Source organism: Akebia trifoliata, chromosome 15 (genome assembly GCF_017979445.1).
Source record: "Akebia trifoliata isolate Shusen 1 chromosome 15, ASM1797944v1, whole genome shotgun sequence".
Classification (NCBI taxonomy): Eukaryota; Viridiplantae; Streptophyta; class Magnoliopsida; order Ranunculales; family Lardizabalaceae; genus Akebia; species Akebia trifoliata.
Window position 1 is genome coordinate 1,452,137 of NC_141389.1, and position 24,431 is coordinate 1,476,567.

The window sequence follows — 24,431 nt, forward strand, 5'->3', positions numbered from 1 at the left end:
AAAAGCGAGGTTGATACGATGGATCCTTCTTCTTCAAGAGTTTGATCTCGAAATTCGAGACAAAAAGGGATGCGAGAATGTGGTTGCAGACCACCTATCTAGGCTAGTAGTTGAAACTCTCTCTGACTCTCTTCCGATTTCTGAAAATTTTCCTGACGAGCAAATCATGGCAGTTTCTATTTCTGACACACCTTGGTACGCTGACATTGTCAACTACTTGGTGACAGGTCAAACTCCCACCTCTTGGAGTAAACAAAATCGCCTGCGTTTCCTCGCCCAAGCCAAATGGTTCTTCTGGGATGATCCGTATTTATTTAAATACTGTCCAGACCAGATAATTCGTCGGTGTATTGATGAGAGAGAACAAAATGGTATTCTCGAGTTCTGCCACAATCATGCTTGTGGTGGGCATTTTGGAGGAAAGAAAACAGCAGCTAAAATCTTACAGTGTGGTTTTTATTGGCCCACAATCTTTCGTGACGCTCATCTCTTTGCTAAATCTTGTGATAGATGTCAACGTCTAGGAAAAATCAGTCGAAGAAATGAGATGCCCCAACAACCAATTTTGATCATCGAAATCTTCGATGTTTGGGGTATTGACTTCATGGGTCCCTTCCCCATTTCACATGGATTCCAATACATTTTAGTCGCAGTCGACTACGTGTCAAAATGGGTTGAAGCCACAGCTTGTCGAACGAATGATCATAAGTTGTTGTTCAATTTCTAAAAAATACTGTGTTTGCCCGATTCGGTACCCCTCGTGCATCATTAGTGATGGAGGGAAACATTTCTGTAACCGAGTTTTCGAAAGCTTGATGCGCAAATATTCAATCACTCATAAGGTAGCTACTCCGTATCACCCACAAACCAGTGGGCAGGTCGAAATTTCTAATCGTGAGATCAAAACCATTCTTGAAAAAACCGTCAATCCGACTCGTAAAGATTGGTCCTTACGATTATCTGATGCCTTGTGGGCCTACAGAACAGCGTTCAAAACTCCAATAGGAATGTCCCCTTATCGGTTAATCTTTGGTAGAGCCTGTCATTTGCCAGTCGAACTTGAGCATCGAGCTTATTGGGCGATCAAACATTTAAATTTTGAACTAGCGAAGGCCGGCGAGCTTAGAAAACTCCAACTCACTGAGTTGGAAGAATTAAGGAATGATGCTTATGATAACGCAAAACTTTACAAAGATCGAACGAAAATCTGGCATGATAAGCACATTCAGAGAAAATCTTTCCACGTAGGCCAGAAAGTGCTCCTGTATAACTCTCGCCTTCATTTATTTCCAGGGAAATTAAAGTCCCGTTGGACTGGACCATTTTTGATCCACAATATTCACCCTCATGGAAACATCGAGGTACTCAATCCAGCCAATGGAAATATCTTCCAAGTCAATGGCCAAAGGCTGAAGCCATTTCAGACTCTCCCTCATTCATCCGAAAAAGATTCATTTCTGAGTAATCCTGTGTACCAGGATTAACTCCAGTTCTAGGTCTGGCTGAAGACATTAAACTTAGCGCTACTTCGGGAGGCAACCCTTGATTTCTGTACATATTTTGCATGACCATGTAGGATTTATTTTTCAATTCTTTTTGCATTTACTCACTTTCTTTCACGTGTACACCCTGTGTAGTGTGCTTTTCACTTTTACACCTTGTGTGGAACACTTCTTTTGGTTGTACCTACAACTTTTACAACGTAATGACATCCGCCTTCAGGTGTACTCTAAACCTCTACTCTTTAATCATTGAGGACAATGTTAAATTTAGGTTTGGGGGTGTGGATAGCACATTTCAATTAAAAAAAATTAATTTTACATTGTTTTCGGTACATTTTTCAAAAATACCTTCATCAAAATGTTTATATGTACTGTCATCATACAAATTTTTAAAACTAGGCTCATGTCCAATTTGTTTATAAATTCTTATTCCTCAAAAACAAGATATTTTGAAAAACAAAATTCACGTCACTTCTGATTGTAGTGAAAAAGTTATTTTGGATTAAGAGTTGTCTTCTTCACTGTCTAGAATGAGAGGGAAAGCTTGAAAAATAATGAACTTTGACCTCCTTGTCCTTTGGTTGGCTGAATAGAAGAAAAACAGAACTGTAGTTGATATTTTTGAAGACAGCAACCATAGGATTAGACTGGGTACCTTGAAAAGGGCTACCTACTTTTGGAAAAAAAGAATATCAGAAAAATGATAAAGCGTGAAAAATGTTGAAAAGAAAAGCAGAAAGATGTGAAGGTTAGAACTGAAAAAGTGCAAATTGTAAAAAGAGTCCAATGGGACCAAAATAGTTCAGTAGGGTGAAAGCCGTCAATGGTAAAAACGTGAGTACACTGGAATATCACAGATAAAGCCCCTTAGAGGTATTAAAGTGAACATCCATACTTCTCACAATCCCAGACAGGAGGCTCAGTTTCGAGTTAGAATTTAGGCAGACCCATACATTTTAGTAGTTAAGAAGGGAAACCTTGTTCCGAAAAATTTATGTTACAATCAGAAAAATTTGTGCACACACTCAAGATATTTCTGAAAATGAGGAATAAAAAGAATTTCTACTCAAATAGACCTTTGACTGGATTTTTGGAAATTGGTGTGATGGCATTATATACAATAATTTTGAAGTTGTTATCTTTTAAAATGTTAGAATTTTGTGGGTATATTCACTGCAAACCCTCACGAGTCAAACTCGTCCACTAGGGGTAACCTAGGGGTTTAAAGGCTTACTGCATAAGCTAAATGCAGTCGGGAACCTCACGAAAGAGGAGTTGTTTACATTTAAGTTTTGCTCGGGACTAGCAAAATTGAGGTTTGGGGTGTGATAAGGTCCCAATTATTCGATTTTGGGACCGTAATTGCATTAAGATTACCATTGCATAAATGTTAGTTCCTTTAAATAATTGCAAAATTATTTTATTTATCCAAATTAATAAAGCTAATGATATATTAGTGTTAATTGTAGCGCACGTGGAAGCCAACAAATCGCGAAACAATTACGGTTACAATACACGAGTCGAAGGGAAGTTTCCAGAAAAATCTCGGTCGATTTGGGCACCACGTCACCGCGCCGCGGCTAGGCATGACCGCACCGCGGTCATCTCGAGGAATTTATCTTCGAGATTTTTACAGAAACTTCTAGAAGCTTCGGTGGTTGTAACTGATTGGGTAGTTCGAAGCAAATCATCCAAAAAGTTGACCCGATTACCCGAATACAAATGTTATAAATTGGGGGCTCTTCTCTTCTTCTCTTGTTCCATAAGTTTTGATTTTTTTCTTCTTTTAATTTTCTGTAATTTTTCCTTTTGGTGAGATCTTGAGAGTAGTGAGAACATCAAGAGTAAGCCATTGGCTCTATTGTAACTCTTTTGAGAGATCCATTCAAGAAGGAATCAAGTTGCATCTTCATCTTCTTCTCCCATCTTCTCTTTGCTTTTTAGTATTGTTGCAATATGATCCTTGCGATGATCGGCTAGATCCTCTTTAGAGAGATCAATGATGCCGAAGCAAGTTTATCCCTCTAATGTAGTTTTAATTCCTTATTTTGCTTACATGTTTACTATTCTAGAAATTCTACTTTGATTAGATAATCTACTTATATTTTTTATTCAAACTTTGATAGTCATTACTTAGATAAGCTCAAGAACGGCTATGCTTTGTGAAGAATCTGAATATAAGCTAGGCAATCTCAATTAAATCTGAATTTTCATGAATGTCTCTTGGTTACCTTTAATAATTAAACCGTTCCACCTTCCGATCCATGAGCAATGACTTGCTACATGGATTGAGTTATTCTTGGAATTGATCTACATTATGGATAGTTTGCAAAAGCTGATTTGATTTCTCTAAACCTCCTTTCTTATATCTTCAATCTCTACTTTCTGTTTTTATTTCAAATTGCAAGTTAATTTCCATTTCATTTATGCAACAAATCTGTTTTGTTTTTAAGAAAAATCTGTTTTCCAATTCTGTTTTGGACTTCTAACCGAATGAATCTTTGAATCTTCATTGTCCCTATGGAACGAATTCGACTTGCCCAAAGTCTTAATTCACATCTTAATCTCTACATCTCTATTGCAAGCTTTACAACCGATCAGGGCGTTCAAGAGATATATGTAAGAAACAATCATTTTTCCAAATAAGGGTTAGAAGTTTCTGATTGAGTTTTTTTTTTTTTCATGAGGATGATCTCTATGTTGAGAAGATCATTCTCACAAAAATCAGCCCAATCTGAAACTTCTAAATCCATCAAAAGTGGTTTAGAAATTATTGGTAAAAAGTGACAATCCACATTCTAAATCACTTTTGATGGGGTTGGAAGTTTCAAATTGTGCTCATTTTTTGTGAGGGTGATCTTCTTATCATAGAGATCATCTTCACAAAAAATCAGCTCATTCTAAAACTTCTAAACCATATTTTGAAAAATAATTGTTTTTATTTATGTCCCTTAAATGCTCCGTACACTACGTGAAAATCCCAAATTTTAACTAAAAAAATTGTTGGGCCTGGCCCATCAAATTTGAATACCCAAATTCCACGACCTTCGGACCACATTTCCAATCTCTCGCTCGATCTCACTCTCACTCTCAATGTCTCTCTCTCGATCTCATCTCTCTCTCTTTCTCTGTGTCTCTCTCTCATTGCTCTCTTTCTCTCTGTCTCTCTCTCTCACAGTCATCGATCGATCGACATCTCCACGTCTCTCTCTCTCATAGTCTCTCTCTCGATCAACCTCGCTCTTTATCTCTCTCGATCGATCGATCGACCTCTCCATCTCTTTCTCACAGTCGCTCTCTTGATCGATCGACCTCTTCATCTCTCTCTCACATAGTCTCTCGATCGATCGATCTCTCTTTCGATCTATCTCCCTCAATAGATCTCATCTACCACTCTATTTTATCGATCGATCTCGATCTAGATCTGATCCTCGTTCTCTCTGTATCTCATTGCTACCTGTCTCTGATAACTCGAAGTGACCTTATGAGGATTTTGTCAGAGGCAAAAGTTGAGTTATAGTTGTAAACTTGTAATTTTGTTTCAGATTGTTCAAATATGTTTATTTATTTGATTATTGATTTTTTTTATTTTTCAATTTCAGTTAAATTTTCTTACCCTTCATCTTACAAAGATTTGGCCTCATGTTAATGAGGTAAATTTTTCTCCTTGTATTAGTGATTTTGTGTTGAATGATTAAATGGTTTAGTGATAGTTAGAAGTAGTTTTCACATTTGTTTTTGATGGTTTAGGCAGCATCAGAGCTTATAAGAGCTTCTGTTGAGCCAGTACTTGAACAATATAGACCCATCATTTTATCATCTCTCAAGTTTTCAAAGTTGACTATTGGCACTGTTGCCCCTCAATTTACAGGTTAGTGTGATTGGTCATGTTATCATTATTTCTTTTTCTTTTTTTTCTTTTTTTTCTTTTTCTTCTTTTTTTCATTTATATAGATTCTTATAACTATCACATTTGATTGGGTATAGCTTGTGTGAAATAATTGATTTTATCTTGAAAAAGAACCCGAGTTTTATGATTTCTCTCAAGCTTTGAATCATAGTTTCCAAGAAGGGGAACAAGTGTGCGAAATATTTGTAGGAAACTAAACAATCCCTAAAACTTTCATGTGATGCATGAAACGAGGATGAATGGGGAACGTCAATCGAAAGGAATTGGGTGATGATGTGGAGAGGGAATTACCTCATAAAAAGTTGATCTTGACCATTCAATCTATGAAATATTTGTATCTTTTCTTGGACAATTAGTCATACCAAGAAAGGAGGTACATGTGGTGAACATAATGATCAAATAAAGAGAATTTACACTATTAATTTTTATTCAATAGAAGAAAATTATATAACCGTATAACTCGGCCAAGTTTCTAGTGCAACTCAAGTCATTTTCCAGATGATCATCATGAATTGACTTGAAGAATTGTCTAATGACTTGGAGAGGTGGTTACAAAGGTTTTGGGGGCCGAGTTACCTCGTAATCCAATTGAGTCGAGTCAGATTGGGCAAGTTTTTAATCAACTCAACTCAATGAGTTTTAAAACTATGAATGGGACAAGCATGAAAAATTCATAGTAAAGGCTTATTACCTCTCGAGCACATGAGCCAAGGGGCCTAACACACACATGCCAATTAGGTGGCGGTAGACTACAAAGATAAATACGTTGAGTCCCTTGTCGAGAAAGATCTTGATGAGAATGTTTGAGCCACTAAAAGCTAGCTGAACAACAACCATGGTCAAATAGCAAGCACAGCTCCTTGTGCTTCCCATTCCCTGCATTCAGTGAAAAATGAGAAATTTGGCAGAAAAATTTGTCAAGCCATGGCCAACGAATTTTAGAGACCAAAATTACAAGTTTAAAAAAATGCGTATTTAGGTAACAATATGTCATGACTTGAGTTGTACATTCTCATTGTAATAGAATTTTTTGTAATTCTGTTATGAGGATTTGATTCCATTTACCATGCTATATTAGTATTCAAAACAGGGCTTGATTACGACATTCGTTCAACTTATTTGTATTCTTTTGTCTAAATAATATTTAAGTGTGTAATTGATTAGATTCAGCACCAAGGCTTGGTTTATATTGACTGATGAAATAAATTGTTGCACTCAAATTGTGGTTTATCAATAGACCATATTTGTGTGGGTAGAAATTAAGTCCATTCGCAAGCTTAGAAAGCCTGGCTCATCTCTTTTCCCATCATCTGTTTTATCCATCTCACGCCAAGCCGGAGTCAGGCCCTTATGTCAAGTCTTTGAAATGGTCCAAAAAACTAGTCGGACACAAAAGGATTTGTAGACCTAAAGGGTTCCAAACCCGACCAATTGTTAAAACAGTGATCCAATAGGATCATCATCATCATCCATGCTTTGATTCTTTGCACTAGATTCAAGTAGATTCTTTTTAGTGGTTGAATACATGTGTTGTATTTGTTCAATCATGACTTCAGCCTTCCCATGAGTCCTTTGCAAATCATGTGTTGTATTTCTCATGCTCGACCAAATATAGGAATTAGAAATTAGTTGGAACGTCTTGTCCTTACCAAAATTCCCTTTCCCATGTAAATCTTTAATAAGTTGCATTCCGGTATACACAATTGATTCCCTTTGAACAGAAACCCATTGCACATATAAAAAATTCTAAATTTTGACCTATTTTGACATCTCCCACTGTTGACGAAAAATATGAATCAACAATCAAGAAATCATGAAAAGAATGAAAGCCAGGTACCTTCACGCGCATGGTAGTAAGTACTAAGTAGGGTCACCCTTCAAGTAAGGGCATCTACTACATGATTTTGGGAACCAGATTTGTGTTTGAGCACAAAAGTAGATTCTTGTAAATATGCAGCCCACTTGACTTGCTGAGAGGAGAGTTTGTCTTGGTTATTTATGTGTCTCAAGGCATCATGGACAGTCTCTAGAACGAACCCACCATGGATGAGGTAATACCACTAGTGTTTCAAGTCTTGTATGTGTAAAACTCCACTTCATAGGTGCTATGCTTCAATTTGGAATCCCTTAACTTCTCGTTGAAATATGCCACAGCTTTGATGTTTTGACTTAGTACTGCTCCAATGCCTACTTTTGAGGCATCAAAATGAACCTCAAATGGTAAGTTGAAGTCGGGCAATGTAAGGATAGGTGCTGAAATTAATTTCAGTTTGATCTCTTGAAAACTTTCCTCCGCATCTTTGCACCAAATGAATTCACAAGTTATTAAAACAACGCTCGTTTTCCTTGGTTTCACATTTTCTAGCTAGTGTCAATTGTGCTTGTTTGATCACTCTTTGAGATTATCAAACCAATTCTTTTGTCACTGTGACCCCTGATCACCCAAAGAATGCCATGGGGAAAATTATTTGTAGCTCAACAACCCAATGCATTTTTGGTCCATCCCTTTTATAGTCTGGTCATTGGTTTCTAACTGTTGGATTTGAGTAATGTTGGACAAAAGTAAATTTGTTATTTATAATTATTTGTGTTGTTGATTCTCTTCATAGACTATATTTGCAAGATGTTTTTTGCCATTTTTGGATTGGTTGTGGTTAGATTCCTATCACCAACATTATTATTCAAATCTTATTCTATTACAAAATTAGATAGTTTGTCACTCTAAGATATTATGTCAAGATACATTTTGTTTTCAATTTGTTAAAAGTTCAATTAAGCTATGTCGTCCTACTCATTCAACTTGTAGATGTCTTCAATGCCGATGATTCCAAGTAAATAGTGGATAACGAAACCTAGGTTATCAAATGAATACCTCAAAGGTGTATATTCTTTCCTCATGCATTTGAAATAAAATAATTTGAGTTTGGGAGCCGATGGTTACTATTATTATCCTTTTATCAAATGTCGTAACACGTCTTTTGAGAAGAAAAAACTAGACGTAATTTCAGAACACCTAATCTGTGACAGTATCAATACATCTTACACGACATGGAATTTTCGTGATGAACATTTGGGTGAAAGTCATTTTACAATTTGGACTAGTGCATCTGATAGTTAGTATGACAAAGATGCGCACCCAAGAGTGACTGAAATACCTTGTTATTTTTCATGGTGAACATTAAGTCAATTTTTGACTTACGGTCAAGGGGGGTAAATCTAATATTCCCTAATATCACCAATTTCATGGGGTATTTCTAAAATACCCCATTATTTTTTTTATCATTTCCTGTGAGCTATCAACAAGCATTGAAACTTTTGATTTTAGTGTCTTTTCTTTATAGAGATCTCATTGGTCTATTAGTGGTAAAAAAATTCTAGATCTGGATTAATCCTCATTGGGATTCATGCAAATGGTAGAATGCCTTCTAACTAGGATCAAAATACAAGGGAGTTTATGTTCTTAAGTATCTAATGTTGTGCTCTCTTGATATGTTAATTGCTTATGAGTTGTTATTAATTGTAGTAGTGCACAATGGCTGTATTTTGTTGAAGGACGTGACTTATGTTGTTGTATTTTGTAGGCTGTTGGGAAAGTGTTCCCTTCACTGAATGGGCTCACTTTTTTTTTTTTTTTTTTTTTTTTTTAATGTTTGAGAGTTTAAGATGCTCCCTCTAGTCGTTTTGCTCCTTCTTTGAGTGTTTGATGAAGTCAGAATTTGGTTTTTTCTGCATTAAATAGGATCTTATGGAGTATTCCTTCAATTTATGGTCCTCTGAGGAAGGAATATGAAATTAGTTTCATTGAATAATTTCATGTTAGGGTCTACAAAAGAAGCATACTTTGTCAAGGAGGTGATAATTTCGTTTTATACTTTGATGGAACTGAGTAAAATACAAAAGAAGTATGATACACTTCCCCACGTTTGTTTTATTTTTATTTTAATTTTTCCATCTCCAAATTCCTTGTTTCCATAGAAAATTACCTACTAACTTTTAGCATCTTATGGTAATGTGGTATGTAGGATCTTGACAGTCGGTGTGTCTTGCATCGATATCTCTCATTGATGTGGATCACGCAATAGAAAATTTGGAGAAACTAGGCATTGTTGCTCGGGTGAGTCTTGCATCAATATCTCTCATTGATTTAATTAGTGACCTAAGAATGCCATAAAGTCACGGACATGCTTAAAGAGATTTAATTGTATTCATTAATTAGTTTAGTAACTTTACTCAGAAAGAAAATCTAGAAATATGGTATCTGTGGGAAGATCTTATCAGATTTTCGAATCCTATGGGACCCAAAAACCATGTTAATCCCTTTCTCCATTATTGTTTCTGCAAAATTCGGAGTTATATTGACAATTGAATCCCATTTATTATTCCAAGCAATTTAAAGAAGATCATTTTGGGGTTTCTTCTGATGTGGAAGGAATAATGTGTGAATTCAGGATATTATAGCAAGATATTGCTACGTAAGTTTGAAGCATGCTAATGAGATCATCGGCTCCAACACAAAAGAACTTGTGCACAAGGAAAAAAATCTATGGTTCTGAGCACATTCCACATCAGTTGAGTGTGTTTGAGTTTAGTATTATTCTTTTTAATTAACTACACAGCATGCTTTGTTTGTATTTCATCTTCTGTATGATCATTGATTTCTTCTTCTGCTTATTATTTTGTAGCTCCGACATTGGAATCAGAAAAGCATCACACTTCTGTTTGATATTGAAGGTATGGAGTGATATCTTGGTAATCATATTTTGTGTTCATGAGGCATGGGAGAATATGGGACTCTCTTTGGCTTTTTGATGGTATTAGTGGTTTATATATGGTGATTGATTCTACGTGACATGATCTTTAAACTTGAAATTTTGAGCATACATCACATAAGAAACTTCTGACAAGGCGGTGAAGTCTTCAACCATCTCAAAATCGAACCAATAAGAAGTATCTGATCTAGAAAACAGCGGCAATGTAGGAGAAATCCAAACCTTGAGAAAAATAAGAGGACACGATAGAGCGGAGAGAACCAGAAGAGATGAAAGACATCACGACTATTTGCTTCTGATTGTGTTTTATTTCTAAGCAATTATGTGACTCAATTTCATTTGTTAATTCCCAATTGCTTCCATTAGAACTTATTTAGTAATGGAATTTCAATATATAATATGAATTTTGAGTTGTATAGTTTAATTTAGAGTTTATTTTATAATTTTTCTTTTGTTTTTTATTTTTTTGATTTTTTTTATTATTATTTCGTTTATTATGATTGGTGAATTAGAGAACCGTGCTATTGTTTGTTAAACCTCCAAATTCGACGGTCATACTCTATGGATTTTTTATTTTTATTTTTTTATTTCTTTTTAAGCTCATTCTCCAATAATTTGATAGTCCAGGACTGTCAAAAAAAAAATCTACAAAAAAATATTTGACAGGATGATGAGAAATCTGACGGGCTAAGACCGTCAAATATGGGCTTTTTCACATAGTGTTATATATATACACAATGGTGGCACCTACTTGTGTGTGGGGGGTGGGGGGTATAAACATTATTGTTTTCCTCTTTTCCCTTCGACTTTATTGTCTTTACTCTCTTCCTCACTTACCAATTCCCTTTCTAATTTTTCTATCTTTCCTCTTTTTCCTCTTCACCCCCAAAGATTTTTTTAATAATACCACTCCAATTTTTTTTTTCTCTTTTACTCCTTAAACCCCCAAAAAGGATGCTCGTGTCATAGGTATGAGTGAACTTTATTCTATATAATAAAACACAACAGTAAGAACCCATTTGTGGGGGATAAATATCCCATCGACATACAATGATCATATTTTTTTTATTTTCCTCTTACCCTTTCAATTCTATTGTCTTTACTCACCTTCTCCTCACCCCTTTCACTTTTCCAATAATACCCCTTTAGTTTTACTATTCCTCCAATCCCAAAGTTTTTTTAATAATATTCCTCCAATTTTATTATTTTTCTTCTTTTACCCCCTTAACCCCCAAAGATGATGTTTATGCAATAGGTAAGGGTGGACTCTAATATATATATATATAATAAAACACAATTGTAGGGTCCACCAATTCTATAGTTTTGTGTGAGGGATGAACTCTTCTCAGCTACAATGTTGTCGGGGGACAAACGTCCCATTGAACTACGATTTTTGTGGATTCACTTTATTACTTTTCTCCCATTTAACTTTACTATATTTCTTCTTTAACCACTTTATTATTTTTCATCTTTTACTCATTAACTTTATAAAAATTAACTTTATAAAAATTTAATAATACCCCCCAATTTTATTTTTTCATGTTTTTACCCTCTTAAGCCTAAAGAGGATGCCCGTGTCGTAGGCACAGGTGGCAAACTCTAATTTACATAATAAAACACAATTATAGGACTTATTTTATTATAATTTTGTAGGAGATAAGTGTCCCATTCAACTCTAAGTCTTTCCTTTTCACCTCTTCTAATTTTACTAACTTTCCTCTTTAACCCCTTTAACTCATTTTTATTATTTTTCATCTTGTATCCTTTTAATTTCAAATTTTTAATAATACACTCTCTAACTTCACTTTTTTCTTTTTCCTCTGACCTCTTTAACCCGAGTTAAATGGTTTACTTCATCCCCAAGCCGATTTCAAACAACTCGGTCTTGTCCATGGACAGACTAGACGTCAAAACCAAGGCTCAATATGGGTTTGGACTATTAATAGAGAGAGAAGGCAATCAGGCTAAAGCTGTCTGAAACTATTGATAAATCTGTGCAGTTGTCCATCTCAATGAAAGAAAATCTATGATTCTATAACATATGCCACGTCACGTGAGTATTTTGAGTAAACGACGTGGGGGAGTCAGGCTATCACGACTCTTTTTAAAATGAATGTGTTAAGCACATGCAGTAGTTAGTGTTAAGCGACTTGAAGAAGTTGAAAATTATATATGACAGAAAATTCAATGATTTCGTGCTTAATTACTTGCTAATCACTGAAAAAATTCATTTTTGTATTTTGTAAACAAATAGCTCCTAAGGTTCCTTGAGCTCTAATGGATTATTACTACAATGGCAATCTAACACTACAGCCCTCTAGATTTCATGGAAAACTTATATTAAAAAACAATTTTTTTGGGCTTGAGCCATCGTTCAATCCTTAAACCAAAGACAAACTTCCTCATCACCACCAGAATTTCTGAAGCTAGACAACTGGTCTGACCTATGAACTGGATTTATATAGTCATAAGAGTAAAGCTAGCCTTACTAGGTAAGATTTTGGTCATTGAGATCACCTTGTGGGATCTAAAAACATGATCTGATATGATAGGGATGTAGAGGACAAAATTCTATGAACTAGACTTAAAAGGGCTAATTTTCTACTTGAAACTTTGATTTTAAATTTGGGAGTTTGATGGGAGTTCAGTAGCTGTTGGTTTTCAAAACCCTATATCAAGCCCAAAAACAAATATTTTTTTGAAAACGAAAATTGTGAATTATGACTTTTTCCATGAAATATAGAGGGCTGTAGTGTGGGATTGCCAATTGACCCATAGAAAGATTTCAAATCTTACTTAGTAAGCGAAGTGCATAACCCATCTCTATATTTTTCAATGGCATGTAAAAACATTGTGCCATTGTTTCGGCAAAGTACATACATGAGAAGCAATCCACAAAAGAAGAGCAAAACTCCAGAAACAACAGCATATAAAAAACTATATTTTATTGTAGAAGCAGAGATTGATCTAACTATATGTACAACCACAGTTACATATTCTTTTGGAATTTGGGAACTAACCAAACAATCTCTTCAAGAAGAGCAAGACAGCATGCACACACCTGGCCGATAAGCCCATGCAGGAGGAAGGCGTGCGTATTTCTCCATTCCCGGTTGTTCATCATATGGCCGCTCCATAACTTTCAGAACCTTACGAACCTCCGTGTAGTCACCTTGTTCAGCCGCATCTATGGCACTCTGGCATAGATAGTTCCGGAGAATAAATTTAGGGTTTATGGAATCCATCTGAATCTTCCTCTGCTCATCTGGAACGCCACTCGCAGCCAGCTTTGGGAGTAGAAAGGAGATTGTGAGAGGGAAAAAAAATATCGGATATGCAAAGAAAATAGTATATACTTAAAGACGAAATCAATCAAAAGTCAAATGATTGTTAATCTTTATAACCGTGAGAGCTGGCTATTGGCACCCCAGCTTACACTTATTACACACCAATTAAAAATAAAGAACATAAGTAAATGGTTTGAGGTGCCAATTTTATTTTTTGGGTTCAAGATTTTACATGAGCCTAATCATAATTGTAAACTACTGAAATTGTTTGAATGAATGTTATTATGTTTTGTGATGTTGAGATTATTATTAGAACCAAACCTCTGTAATGTTTGAAGTGTGTGTTTTAATCTTTAATTAGGGTGTGACAAAAAATTTAAGAAATTGGGTTAATAAGTAAAAGTTGGGGTGCTAATAGCAGCTCTCAAGTTTTATTTACAAAAAGAACATTTGAAAGAAAGAAAATAATGAAAATTGAATCAAATAGCCAGACAATGGGATAAATTATACCTCGTGTATGTAGGTTTGCACCCATTTGGTCCACGCCTCCTTCCGCTCCTTGCCCATATCTAATAAAACAGCCTTAAGAGGAACAAGCAGCTCGGCTTCTGAAATACTAGGGTCTGTTTTAATATTAGAGAGTAACCGAAAGAAATTCGTGTAGTCAACTTTATCAACGGACATGTTGTTGAGAAGGTCATTATAGACTTGTACTCGTCCATTAGCAATCAAATTTCTGGTACTTCTTTACTAGTATAATGAGAGAAGACAGAGTAGAAGAGGTTCGACACCAAAATTTGAATTCCAAAAATGCCCTCTCCTTGACATTTAAACTTAATATAATCAAAGGTCATTTTGGACAAAATTCAAGAAGCACCACCCTAAGAATCACGTTGTTAGTTTGCAAAATTACAAAAAAAGTCATTTTTTACAATGTAATCAATGTTTTGATTACTGAAAAGCCATTTTGATACATGTGTGTTTGCACATGTCACCTTCTTGTTTCAATCAGGAAGACAGTCTAACCATTCCAAGAACTAAAAAAAAGGGTACCTTTCCATGGCATAATTTGCCTCCTCACGATTGATTAAGTTGGCAGATGATAGAGTTGAGCCAAACTGTGCAATGTTCCATAAACCAATGTCTGGCTGGTTTCCAAAACAATACCTTCTTCCCGGAAGGTCCGTGGTATTAGGAGTATAACTTGGATCAAAGGCATCTAAAAACCCAAAAGGGCCATAATCAATGGTGAGACCGAGTACACTCATGTTGTCGGTGTTAAGTACACCATGAGTGAAACCAACCCCTTGCCAGCTTGCAAACAAAGAAGCAGTACGTTCAGCAACCTCAACTGTCCAAGCTGATTGCATCCAAAGTTGAACAATATACAAATGTTAACATGCCAAAGTATATATATATAGGGGGCGGTTCAAGGGCCATATGTAAAAACATATGAAAAAACAATGGTTTTTTCAAAATATGGGTTAGAGGTTTTGGATTGAGCTGATTTTTTGCAAGGATGGTCACTATGATGAGAAGATCATCCTCACAAAAAATCAGCTTAATCAGAAACTTCTAAATCCATCAAAAGTGATTTACAAATTAGTAACAAAAATTGGCAAAAAATCGACGGTCCACATTCTAAATCACTTTTAATGGGGTTATAAGTTTCAGATTGGACTGATTTTTTTTTTTCGGATGATCTTCCCATCATAGTGATCATCCTCACAAAAAATCAACTCAATCCGAAATCTCTAACCCATATTTTGAAAATTTATTAATGTTACATTGTTTTTACATATGTTTTCTCGTATGGCCCTTGAACCATATATATATATATAAAATAAAAAACAACAGTGGATTCCCACTCTGCTAACCCCCCCCCCCCTTCCCCTTCAATGATACCCCTCTAAATTTATTATATTTCCTCTTTTACCCCAATAACCCCAAAGAGGATGCCCATGTGCCCATGCCGTAGGCACAGGCAAACTCTAGCTGGCTAGCGTTTGTGCGTGTGCGTGTAGAGAGAGAAGAAAATCACCTGCATACTTGTTAGAAGTCAAATCCACAACTGAAGCACTCTCCTCATTTGTCTTGAAAGATAAGCTCTCACTCTTACTTATATTTTCAATATGAGGGAAGTGATGCCGGATGGTGTAGTCAGCCAAAGCACGAACTATGTCCAAGTCTTCTTTGCCTCTAGTGGCATGTATTTGAAATGAACCAAACCGCAGAAAGGACTGAGCAACTCTGCAAACAATTGCACCAGGTTCTTTTTGGATTGCCACTGCACAAGAAATACATCAAAGTTATAAATAAATAAAAAAAAGGCGTGATCTATCCAAATCTTTACTATTATAATGAGAGAAATCAAAATAAAAGTGGTCCACAACCAAATTTTGGATCTCACAAATGCCCCCACTTTTACATTTAAACTTAATATAATTATGGTCATTTTGGTCAAAAACCAAGAAAATTACACTCCCACGACCTCTTAATCACGTTGATTAGTTTTCAAAATTAACAAAAATATCATTTTTACTATATAATATTCAAAAATCCTTTATTCAATATACTTAAAAACCAAGAAAATTGCACTCCCACGACCTTTATTCACATTGATTAGTCTTCAAAATTAAAAAAATATCCTTTTTATTATGTAATATTCAAAAATCCTTATTTAATATATTAAATTACAAATAAGCCCTCCTGATACATGCGTGTTTGTTCATGCCACATTCTAGTTGATATTATAAATACCTTGTTTACAATATAGAAGCAATCATGCAATGGCTGCTTCCTTGGCACCTCAATTATTTCCCCCCAATCAGAATATCAAGTCATCCCAGGAAAGTCTACAGGAGTTTTGACTTGTTCTTAATATTTGTAGTATAAAACTAAAAAAATTCCATTAAAAAAGATGGCAGAAGGTAAGACTTAGAAGGGAAGCAATCAGCAAAATGGGTTTTTGATATCCCAGATTTTGCAAGACGTACTCATAGAACATGTCTCGGGTGACAAATTTTCCAGTTGTAACAAGACAAAGTGCCCGGGTTGTTGGGATTCCCAAGCTATGCATTGCTTCACTGCAAAGGAATTCTCGAATGCTACTACGCAGAACAGCAAGCCCATCGGCAAACCGGCTGTACGGTGTCTTACCAGCACCTTTAAGCTGAAGTTCCCACCGTTCACCCCGAGAATTCAGAAGCTCTCCAAGGGTTATAGCACGACCATCACCCAACTGACCGGCCCACATGCCAAATTGATGGCCACCATAGCATTGAGCATAGGGAAACCTGTGAAAGTGAAATCAGTCATGAAGAGTGAATAATTTTATTTTTTGGAAAAGAGAATAAAAGAAAAAATAAAAAAGGAAAGGTTTAACAAGTTATGAATACGTACCCTCCCACCACAGGGGATGCCCCAGAGAAAATAAGCGGAAACTCTGGCCTTTCAAATCTGAAACTCCAACATAAGTCACTGTTAGATGTATAGTTAATGATGCACCAAATGTAGGAAAGAATTGAACCTGTTAACAACCATATGGAAAATGAAAACCCGGTAGGATATAGAAATTAATCTAGTAGGGTAGGTGAATTGCTATGAACTTCTAGAATGTCCACAGCGTCGCCTTACTTAGATGGTCACTAATCCAATGCTTATAAGGTGGAATAAACATGCCACTCAATTTTAGCAGCTATTGTGGTGCAAATTTACACCTTCTGGAGCTCAAAGGATGGTGTAGTGTGTTAGGTATAGCTGAACAGAGCAGAATGACTTTGACACTGTGATTAAACCTGGCCTTATGGACTCACATTGTTAAGGGATGAATCCTTTTGAAGGGAAGGACCGCCGCCATTACATTATGACTTATTATAGATTTCCATAGCACTTAATTAATAGTGAAGTAAGTTGATTGAACAACCTTACTTAATGAAAGCAAGCCAGCCTGAAGACTATAAGCCAAGACTAATAGGTTGATCAATCTCCCTTTCTTCTTCTTTTTTAGCTGTCGAATGATTGAACCTGGGGTTTTCGGTTCAAAGGTCCTTAAATGTGGTGCGGATTCATCACTCTCAACCAGTTCAAGTTCAAGTCCAAGGTGATTGAGTGGACCAAGACTTCAGATCTCCTCTATGGCAGGAGGCAAAAAACCCTTCTAGTAATCAACCGGTTACATTGTCCTTCAATGGATACTTCAACCGAACATGGCTCTTATTTTTCTTTTTCTTTGTGTGTGTATGTGGGTGGGTGGCGGCGGGGGGGCCTCAATACCGAAGATATAGCATATGGTCAACGGAGATTGAGTAACTTTCACCAATCACCAGTTCGCCGGTACAATAAAAAAAAATATATATTCTGGTTCTTTTACAGAATTACGACATTTTAATTGCCAGGAAGCATAAAGAGACTTACTCTTTAGAATCCAAATCAAGCAACAAGCTGAGGGTTTTCCACTTCAACAGATGGAGATACTTTTGTATAACATGCATGCAGGACCTGCAATAAAAATCGTAAATTGGTTATATCTGATCTTTGACCCAGTCAATACAAATATTAATTTGGTCCTTGTTTGTTTGATATCATCTTCTACTCGTTATGAGGAAAAAATGGCATAAGATGAGAAATTTGAGAAACGACAAGCAATTATGCCAGCAAGCATCCCCCCCCCCCCCCCCCCACCCCCACCCCAAGGCTCCCCCCGTCAGATTTTAGATAAAGTTTCTTTTATCGGTATTGAGATAGATAAATCTTCAAAAAGGAAAATAAATGATGACAGAATTTTGGCGTCTTTGGTGCAGGGATAGCACTATTATTTAGGCACCGTACAATTCGTTGATGACCAATGAACTACAAACAGGGAACCAAAACCAAGGAACTCTTAAACAGCTAACCACTTGGTTTTCAAGTAGGATGATTAACTGCTTACTGGCTGTCAGATTAAAGAAGTTTTTTACTGAGCAACTTGTTGCCATTTTGGCATTAAAAGCTGACTGATCGCCCTTCCTGCTAACGAGGCTGACTGCTAGCAAGTTTGACCCTCACATCCAAAGAATTAAAAATCAATGTAAAAAAGGCTTTCATTCTGTGAACGGAAGAGTCAAAATTGCTAACCAGTGAATGTATAGGGACAGCAAAGCGAGCCTTATGTGGAAAGAACGAGTCATACGTTTTGTGAGAGAGCAAGCTTCCACAGACACCATATTTATAAGCACGACCCTATCTATTAGCATGCATGTTAACAAACCAACTACTCCAAAAGACCAATCTGTTGGAGAGAGGGAGAACTACTAATATAAGAGGGTCACGAGACTTCGTCGAGGTATGACACACCTGAGAGTGGAGGAAAATATACACTGAACACTCCCCCTTATTCATAAAGGTGGAAAGAATCGAACTTGCGGCCTACACAAACCTAGCACTCTGATACCATGTTAACCAACCACTACAAAAAAAAAACTACCTGTTGGAGAGGTGGACAACTATGGATACAAGTGGGTCATGGGGCTTAACTGGGGTATGACACACCTGAGAGTGGAGGAAAATATACACTCAATAACACCTATAACCCTCACTATATTCAAAAGTGGTAAAAAAAATTCCAGGAATATGCATACTGATATTAATTGTAAGTATTCCTTTAGCTTTCAAAACGATAACTCCTCAAATCACAACCAACGTTTTCTTCTAGAGCTATTATTCTACATCCAATTTTATCAGGACCCGAAATCCGATTCGTCAATCATTGAGCAAAGGTCAAATTTTGATTCACACCGAAATTTCCAATTCAAATCAACTTAATGAATCCAAATAAATTACATCTAAATCACCCATCCAATGAACAATTTATGATTTTTATACAATTTGCCTCTTTTAATTAATTATTTTTTCAATCAAGTGGGGGATTGTTAAAATAAATGTTAATAAATGTTGATTAATATTTATTTAAAATTGATTCAAGTAAAATTTATTTAGTTTATTTTAAAATGATATTTAAAAGTTACTTTATGGTTGGTGTACTTTTTTGTTAAAGAAAATTAAGTAATTTTAAAAAGAACGTTTTATTGGTTGATATCTTTTCACTTGGATTAAAATTTGTAAAAGTTCTTTTTGGCTCCTTTTTTCAAATTTTTTGTAAATCCCACATTGCTTTCTAAATATTTTTGGAGGGACTTTTAAACCTATAAATAAGAACCTATTCTCAACTCTTTCTTCATTCTAAAGACTCTCTCCTTGAGAGCTCCTAATGGCTTCAAGCTATATGGAAATTTAATAATTCTTTTTTATTTTATTATATATATATATAATATAAAATAAGAAAGAAAGAAAGAGAGAGAGAGAGAGAGAAAAATTAAATATTTAATAGGGCCGTCCAATTTTGGATAGGCACCAAAGGGCCTAAGGGTGCTTAACGGACTCCTTGATCCGAATAGGTGCCTAGTAGTTCCAATGGGTTTCATACCTATTGAGATTCAAAAACCATTTACGAATGGATGTGACTTTTGTAATTATTATCTATTTATGGATATCAATTCTGTTAAAATTAATAATTCAAAATTTTCTACAAAAGAGGCATTCGTGTATCCGAAATTCTGTGTGACAGATTTTCTCAAAATAGTGCAAATTTTGAGGAAATATACAGTTGTGTTAGAACTGGGCTCTGTTGTATCCTGAAGACAAGTTCACCAGTAACCCATCTGCATCTTCGTGTTCAATTGGAGTAGGGGCGTCTGTTGTCTATAAGACAATGTAGATTACTACGTACCTCAGAGCAATTTTTTCAAGTTCCATTCTATTTTTATAACACTTTCTTCCCCACTCCTTCTCCAACTCTCTCCATCACTCTCCACTCCATAACCTCCCTTCTCCAACTGCTGCCATGCCCCCACGTTGGACAGCAACCATGCTCCATCTCCTCTCTCCCATCTATCCATAATGGCCCACACAGCTCTCTCTCTCTCTCTCTCTCTCTCTCTCTCTCTCTCTCTCTCTCACACACACACACACACACACACACACACGTTTCATAGAGAAACAACTATAAAAGAGGGGAAGGAGAACAAAGGGGGGACGGTTTTTGAGCTTGGCTACCATTGAAGAAAAAGAAAAAGGGGTTTTTCTTTCACAAAAATCTGCAGCTCTTCTTCTCCATTTTTTTTTAAATCTGCTATAGCCTATCTCCACTTCATCTCCCTCATCTTCACTTCATCTCCCTCACTCCAAATCTATCTTTGCTATCCCACGTTTTTTTTAGAGAGGAAGAAAAACAAAAACAAAAAAAAAACCTGCAACTCTCCCTCGTTGCACCATTAAAATCAATCTATTTTTGCTCCTCCATTAACGTTCCCATTGCTGCCCCTTTGGTCCTTCAACATCTCAGCAACATTGCAACCATTTTCTCCTCCATTAACAACCCCTTCTCTCTCATCTTCTCCATTAAAAACCATCAAAAAAGCAACCATTCAAAAAGAAAATAAAAATGTGTCTATTACTGCCCTTCATCACATTTTAGACCTTTTCTTTTACTTTTTTTTTATTCTAAAAAAAGAGACATTCGTTTTAGATTGACATTGTCACCTCCAATAGCTACCTTCGGATTCTATTGAACTCAACGTTCACGCTCAAGTCATCGCAATACTTCATTTGGTTCTTTTTTTTTAAGGAATCCACGCATCCGAAATTATTCGGCAAAGGTAAAAACTTTTAATTTTATTTTATTTTATTTTACTTTTATTTATTTGTTTATCTATTTTTATTATTTTCCTTCATTTTATTTTTTATTGTTTCTTGATTTTGTATGCATTCGGATTAATTCATCGATTTTTGGGGTATACGTGGTACTAATGACATCTTTAGTTTCCGAAATATTAGTGGATCTATTCGCTCATTTTTTGTTGATATAGTGATTGAGCCAACTCACTAATATAAAATTGATGGACCAGCTCATTGGTTGTTGATGTCTATCGAGTCGATTCATCGATTTTTGATGTTATTGGATTAACTCATTAATGTTGATCTACTCAAAAAATTAATGATGTACACGAGATAAAAATAAAAAATCGATTTTCACAATAAATATTGTGAGTTGACTCGCTGATTTTGGGGACATTGAGAATTTGAATCGAATATTTAAAAATTAGGCACGTGGGTTAAATCACTGATTTAATACACGTGACGATTCCAAAAAAATTTATGATTCTTATGATATAAATATTGCGAGTCGACTCGCTGATTTTAGGGACATTGAGAATTTGAATCGAATTTTTAAAAATTAGGCACGTGGATTAAATCACCGATTTAATACACGTGGCGATTCCAAAAAATTAGGATTCTTTTGATTAACAAATTACGAGTCGACTTGTTGATTTTGGGGACATTGAATCGATTTTATTTTAAAATTAGGTACATGGGTTAACTCACCGATTTAATACACATGGCATTTTAAAAATTGAATTTCTTTGATAAAAAATATGTGAGTCGACTCGTTGATTTTAATGCACGTGGCAATTCAAAAAATCGAATTTCTTTTATAAAATGTCGTCAATGAACCAATGCACTAATCTTATATATGTGGCATTGAAAATCAATTTCGTATTGTTCAAAATATGATCGAATTGATCCATTAATTTTTGGTGCCATGTATGCCTCATTAAATCATGTGATTATTTTAACCGTAGGATTTGTTTAGTAAATCCGATGCAATTTGATGATGATTGGACCCTAGTTTGACTTTTAATCTTTGAATGTTGACCATAGGATATTTTTGGATCGTACTAGAGACTGATCATCTTGATCAGGCGAGTTCAGTGCCTAACACCTTCCGAAATCCGTAACCTGACCCCTTACCCATCTCTCTGATCCAGGGACCAACCCATATCCATTTGGAGTTAATTTTGGTTCCCAGACCTAAGTAGGTGGCGACTCCCTATTCTTTTAAAAATCCCCGAGATATATAGATCGGACCCCTAATCCACTATTTAGAAGACAGTCGAGACGATTTCAGTGGCGACTCCATTGGGGAATTTAGGGTCAAACTTGACCCGATCCAAGACTATCCTTAGATCGACTCTTTCCTCGAGTCAACCTAGTTGACTCAATGAGACTCTTAGATTAGGCTAGATTTGGTCCTTTCTTTCATTGGCATGTAATTAGATATATTTAATTATGTATCTCTGTTGATTGGTTTGATGATTGGATATATTTAATTTAAATGGTTGGATATTTATGAAAAATGCCCCGGGTGCACTTTGTCCCTTTGCACACACTCACGAGCATGCATACGCATATTTACATCATGTCATGTCCTTATAAACCCAGTAGCCGGATCTAAGCTAACCTGGTCTTTCGGGACACGGGGGATGCCCATGAACGCTACAACTTCAGTATAGTACCTTCGGGTATATCAAACTGGAGCATCACGTACTGCTTGACCAGGTAAAACTGGAATAGTATATCGGTGTTTTGGCTGAAGTGACCTAAGCTTTGTTCTAACCTAGCCTCAATTATATAGAAAGCCTAGAACTTAGGTGCGGTCCTATTAAGCCACGACTCGAATCGACCATAAGTGTTCCCGGGTTGTCTTTCTTTAATCTAACTAAAAGATAAGTGTGTGGACCGATCCACACCGCTCAAATGGAACCCGCAATATCGGTCCAACCCAATAAATGTAATTGAAAAAGTTGTGTTGGCCAATCATTTTCCAACCCATTAACCCAATTGGTAAGTTGATCTTTCGGATCCATATACGAGTCGATCGAGTTAATTGGTTCAATTAAATGTCAATAAGGTGATAAATTATTTTTTTGAATCCATTGGATAGAATTTGTCCGAATGTGGTAACTGAACTTCTTTTTCTGACCAATTCTATTCAATAGATCAGACCTTTCTTTAAATTAAAATATTTGAATCACATTAAAAATCGTACCAAAATATAGATGTGGCTTGTTCTTAATGAGAGTTAGTTTTTTTTGTTTTGGTTAGATGGCTCGTGATGATGTACAATTATTAATGGAAAGAGCTTTAGATGCGTTCACCACTGTCGAAAAGTACAATTTTGGTGCATATGGACTTCAAAGTGTATTTCCTCTCAAGTCAGTGACTGTTAATTGGAATCTCTTATGTGTCGCGGCCAATTTCTAGGACCCGAATTACCACGTATTCTATTTTGGTTCAGTCACACTTTGTCCAACTCATGAAGATTATTGCTATATTATGGGGATAAGCACATTCTGTCCAATGATTCGTCTTTCATCGAAATCCAAATTCACAAAAGAACTCTCGAAAAGATTAGGAGTTAAGCCGAAAAAAGCAAGAAGATTCACAGATCATAATTTACTGAACATGCGGAGACTCCTAGAAGTACACCAAACTCCTGAACAAGAAAATCCTGGGATTTTGCTTCGGAACCTCACAGGAAAGCCAGGGATTTTACTTTATGTCTGGGGGTATTGTCAACATATTTTCTGATTTCATTTAGGATGGGTCATCAGTTGTTGGGCTTCTTCACAGATATTGCTGGACAACTTAAAAATAAGGTTAACCCAGTCCCCACAATACTCGTCGAGACTTTTGAGGGATTATCAAATGAGAATGCACCAGGAGGGGTAGGATTTCGAGGAAGTCCACATCTGCTTTATTTGTGACTATGTATCCGACTTCGCATCGTAGAGTTCCCGCAAATCAAGGAAAGTAAATGGGAAAAATTTGCAAGAAAGGAAACATAGGTGGACTTTACATCCATAGAAAACTGGAAAGACTGGCTCTCAAATTTGACTACACAAGATGTAAATTGGGTAGATTGGGATCAAGAATGGATGAAGGCATCGTGCTTGCTTCAAAAGGGTTTGGTCATGTAATGCTCACTGGTCTGCTGAATACATCTTTTTATTGCCCAAGGATGATACGAAGACAGATAGGGTTCCCTTCATGGATCCCAATGCTACCGAGGAATCGACATCCTATT

General features: G+C 36.0%; 1 protein-coding gene and 1 pseudogene across 2 annotated transcripts in view; one reads left to right on the forward strand and one right to left on the reverse strand.

The window, feature by feature from the left end:
* Window positions 1-24,431, forward strand: part of LOC147383814 (furostanol glycoside 26-O-beta-glucosidase-like) — a 75,105-nt gene that overhangs the window by 25,182 nt on the left and 25,492 nt on the right. The window lies entirely within an intron of this gene.
* LOC147383816 (uncharacterized) lies at window positions 13,112-20,403 on the reverse strand (annotated as a pseudogene). Its single transcript, XR_015172859.1, has 8 exons — window positions 20,275-20,403; window positions 17,885-17,968; window positions 16,871-16,927; window positions 16,465-16,764; window positions 15,510-15,755; window positions 14,457-14,828; window positions 13,979-14,181; window positions 13,112-13,468 (listed from the first exon to the last, which is right to left on the reverse strand). The product of XR_015172859.1 is annotated as an uncharacterized LOC147383816 (transcript).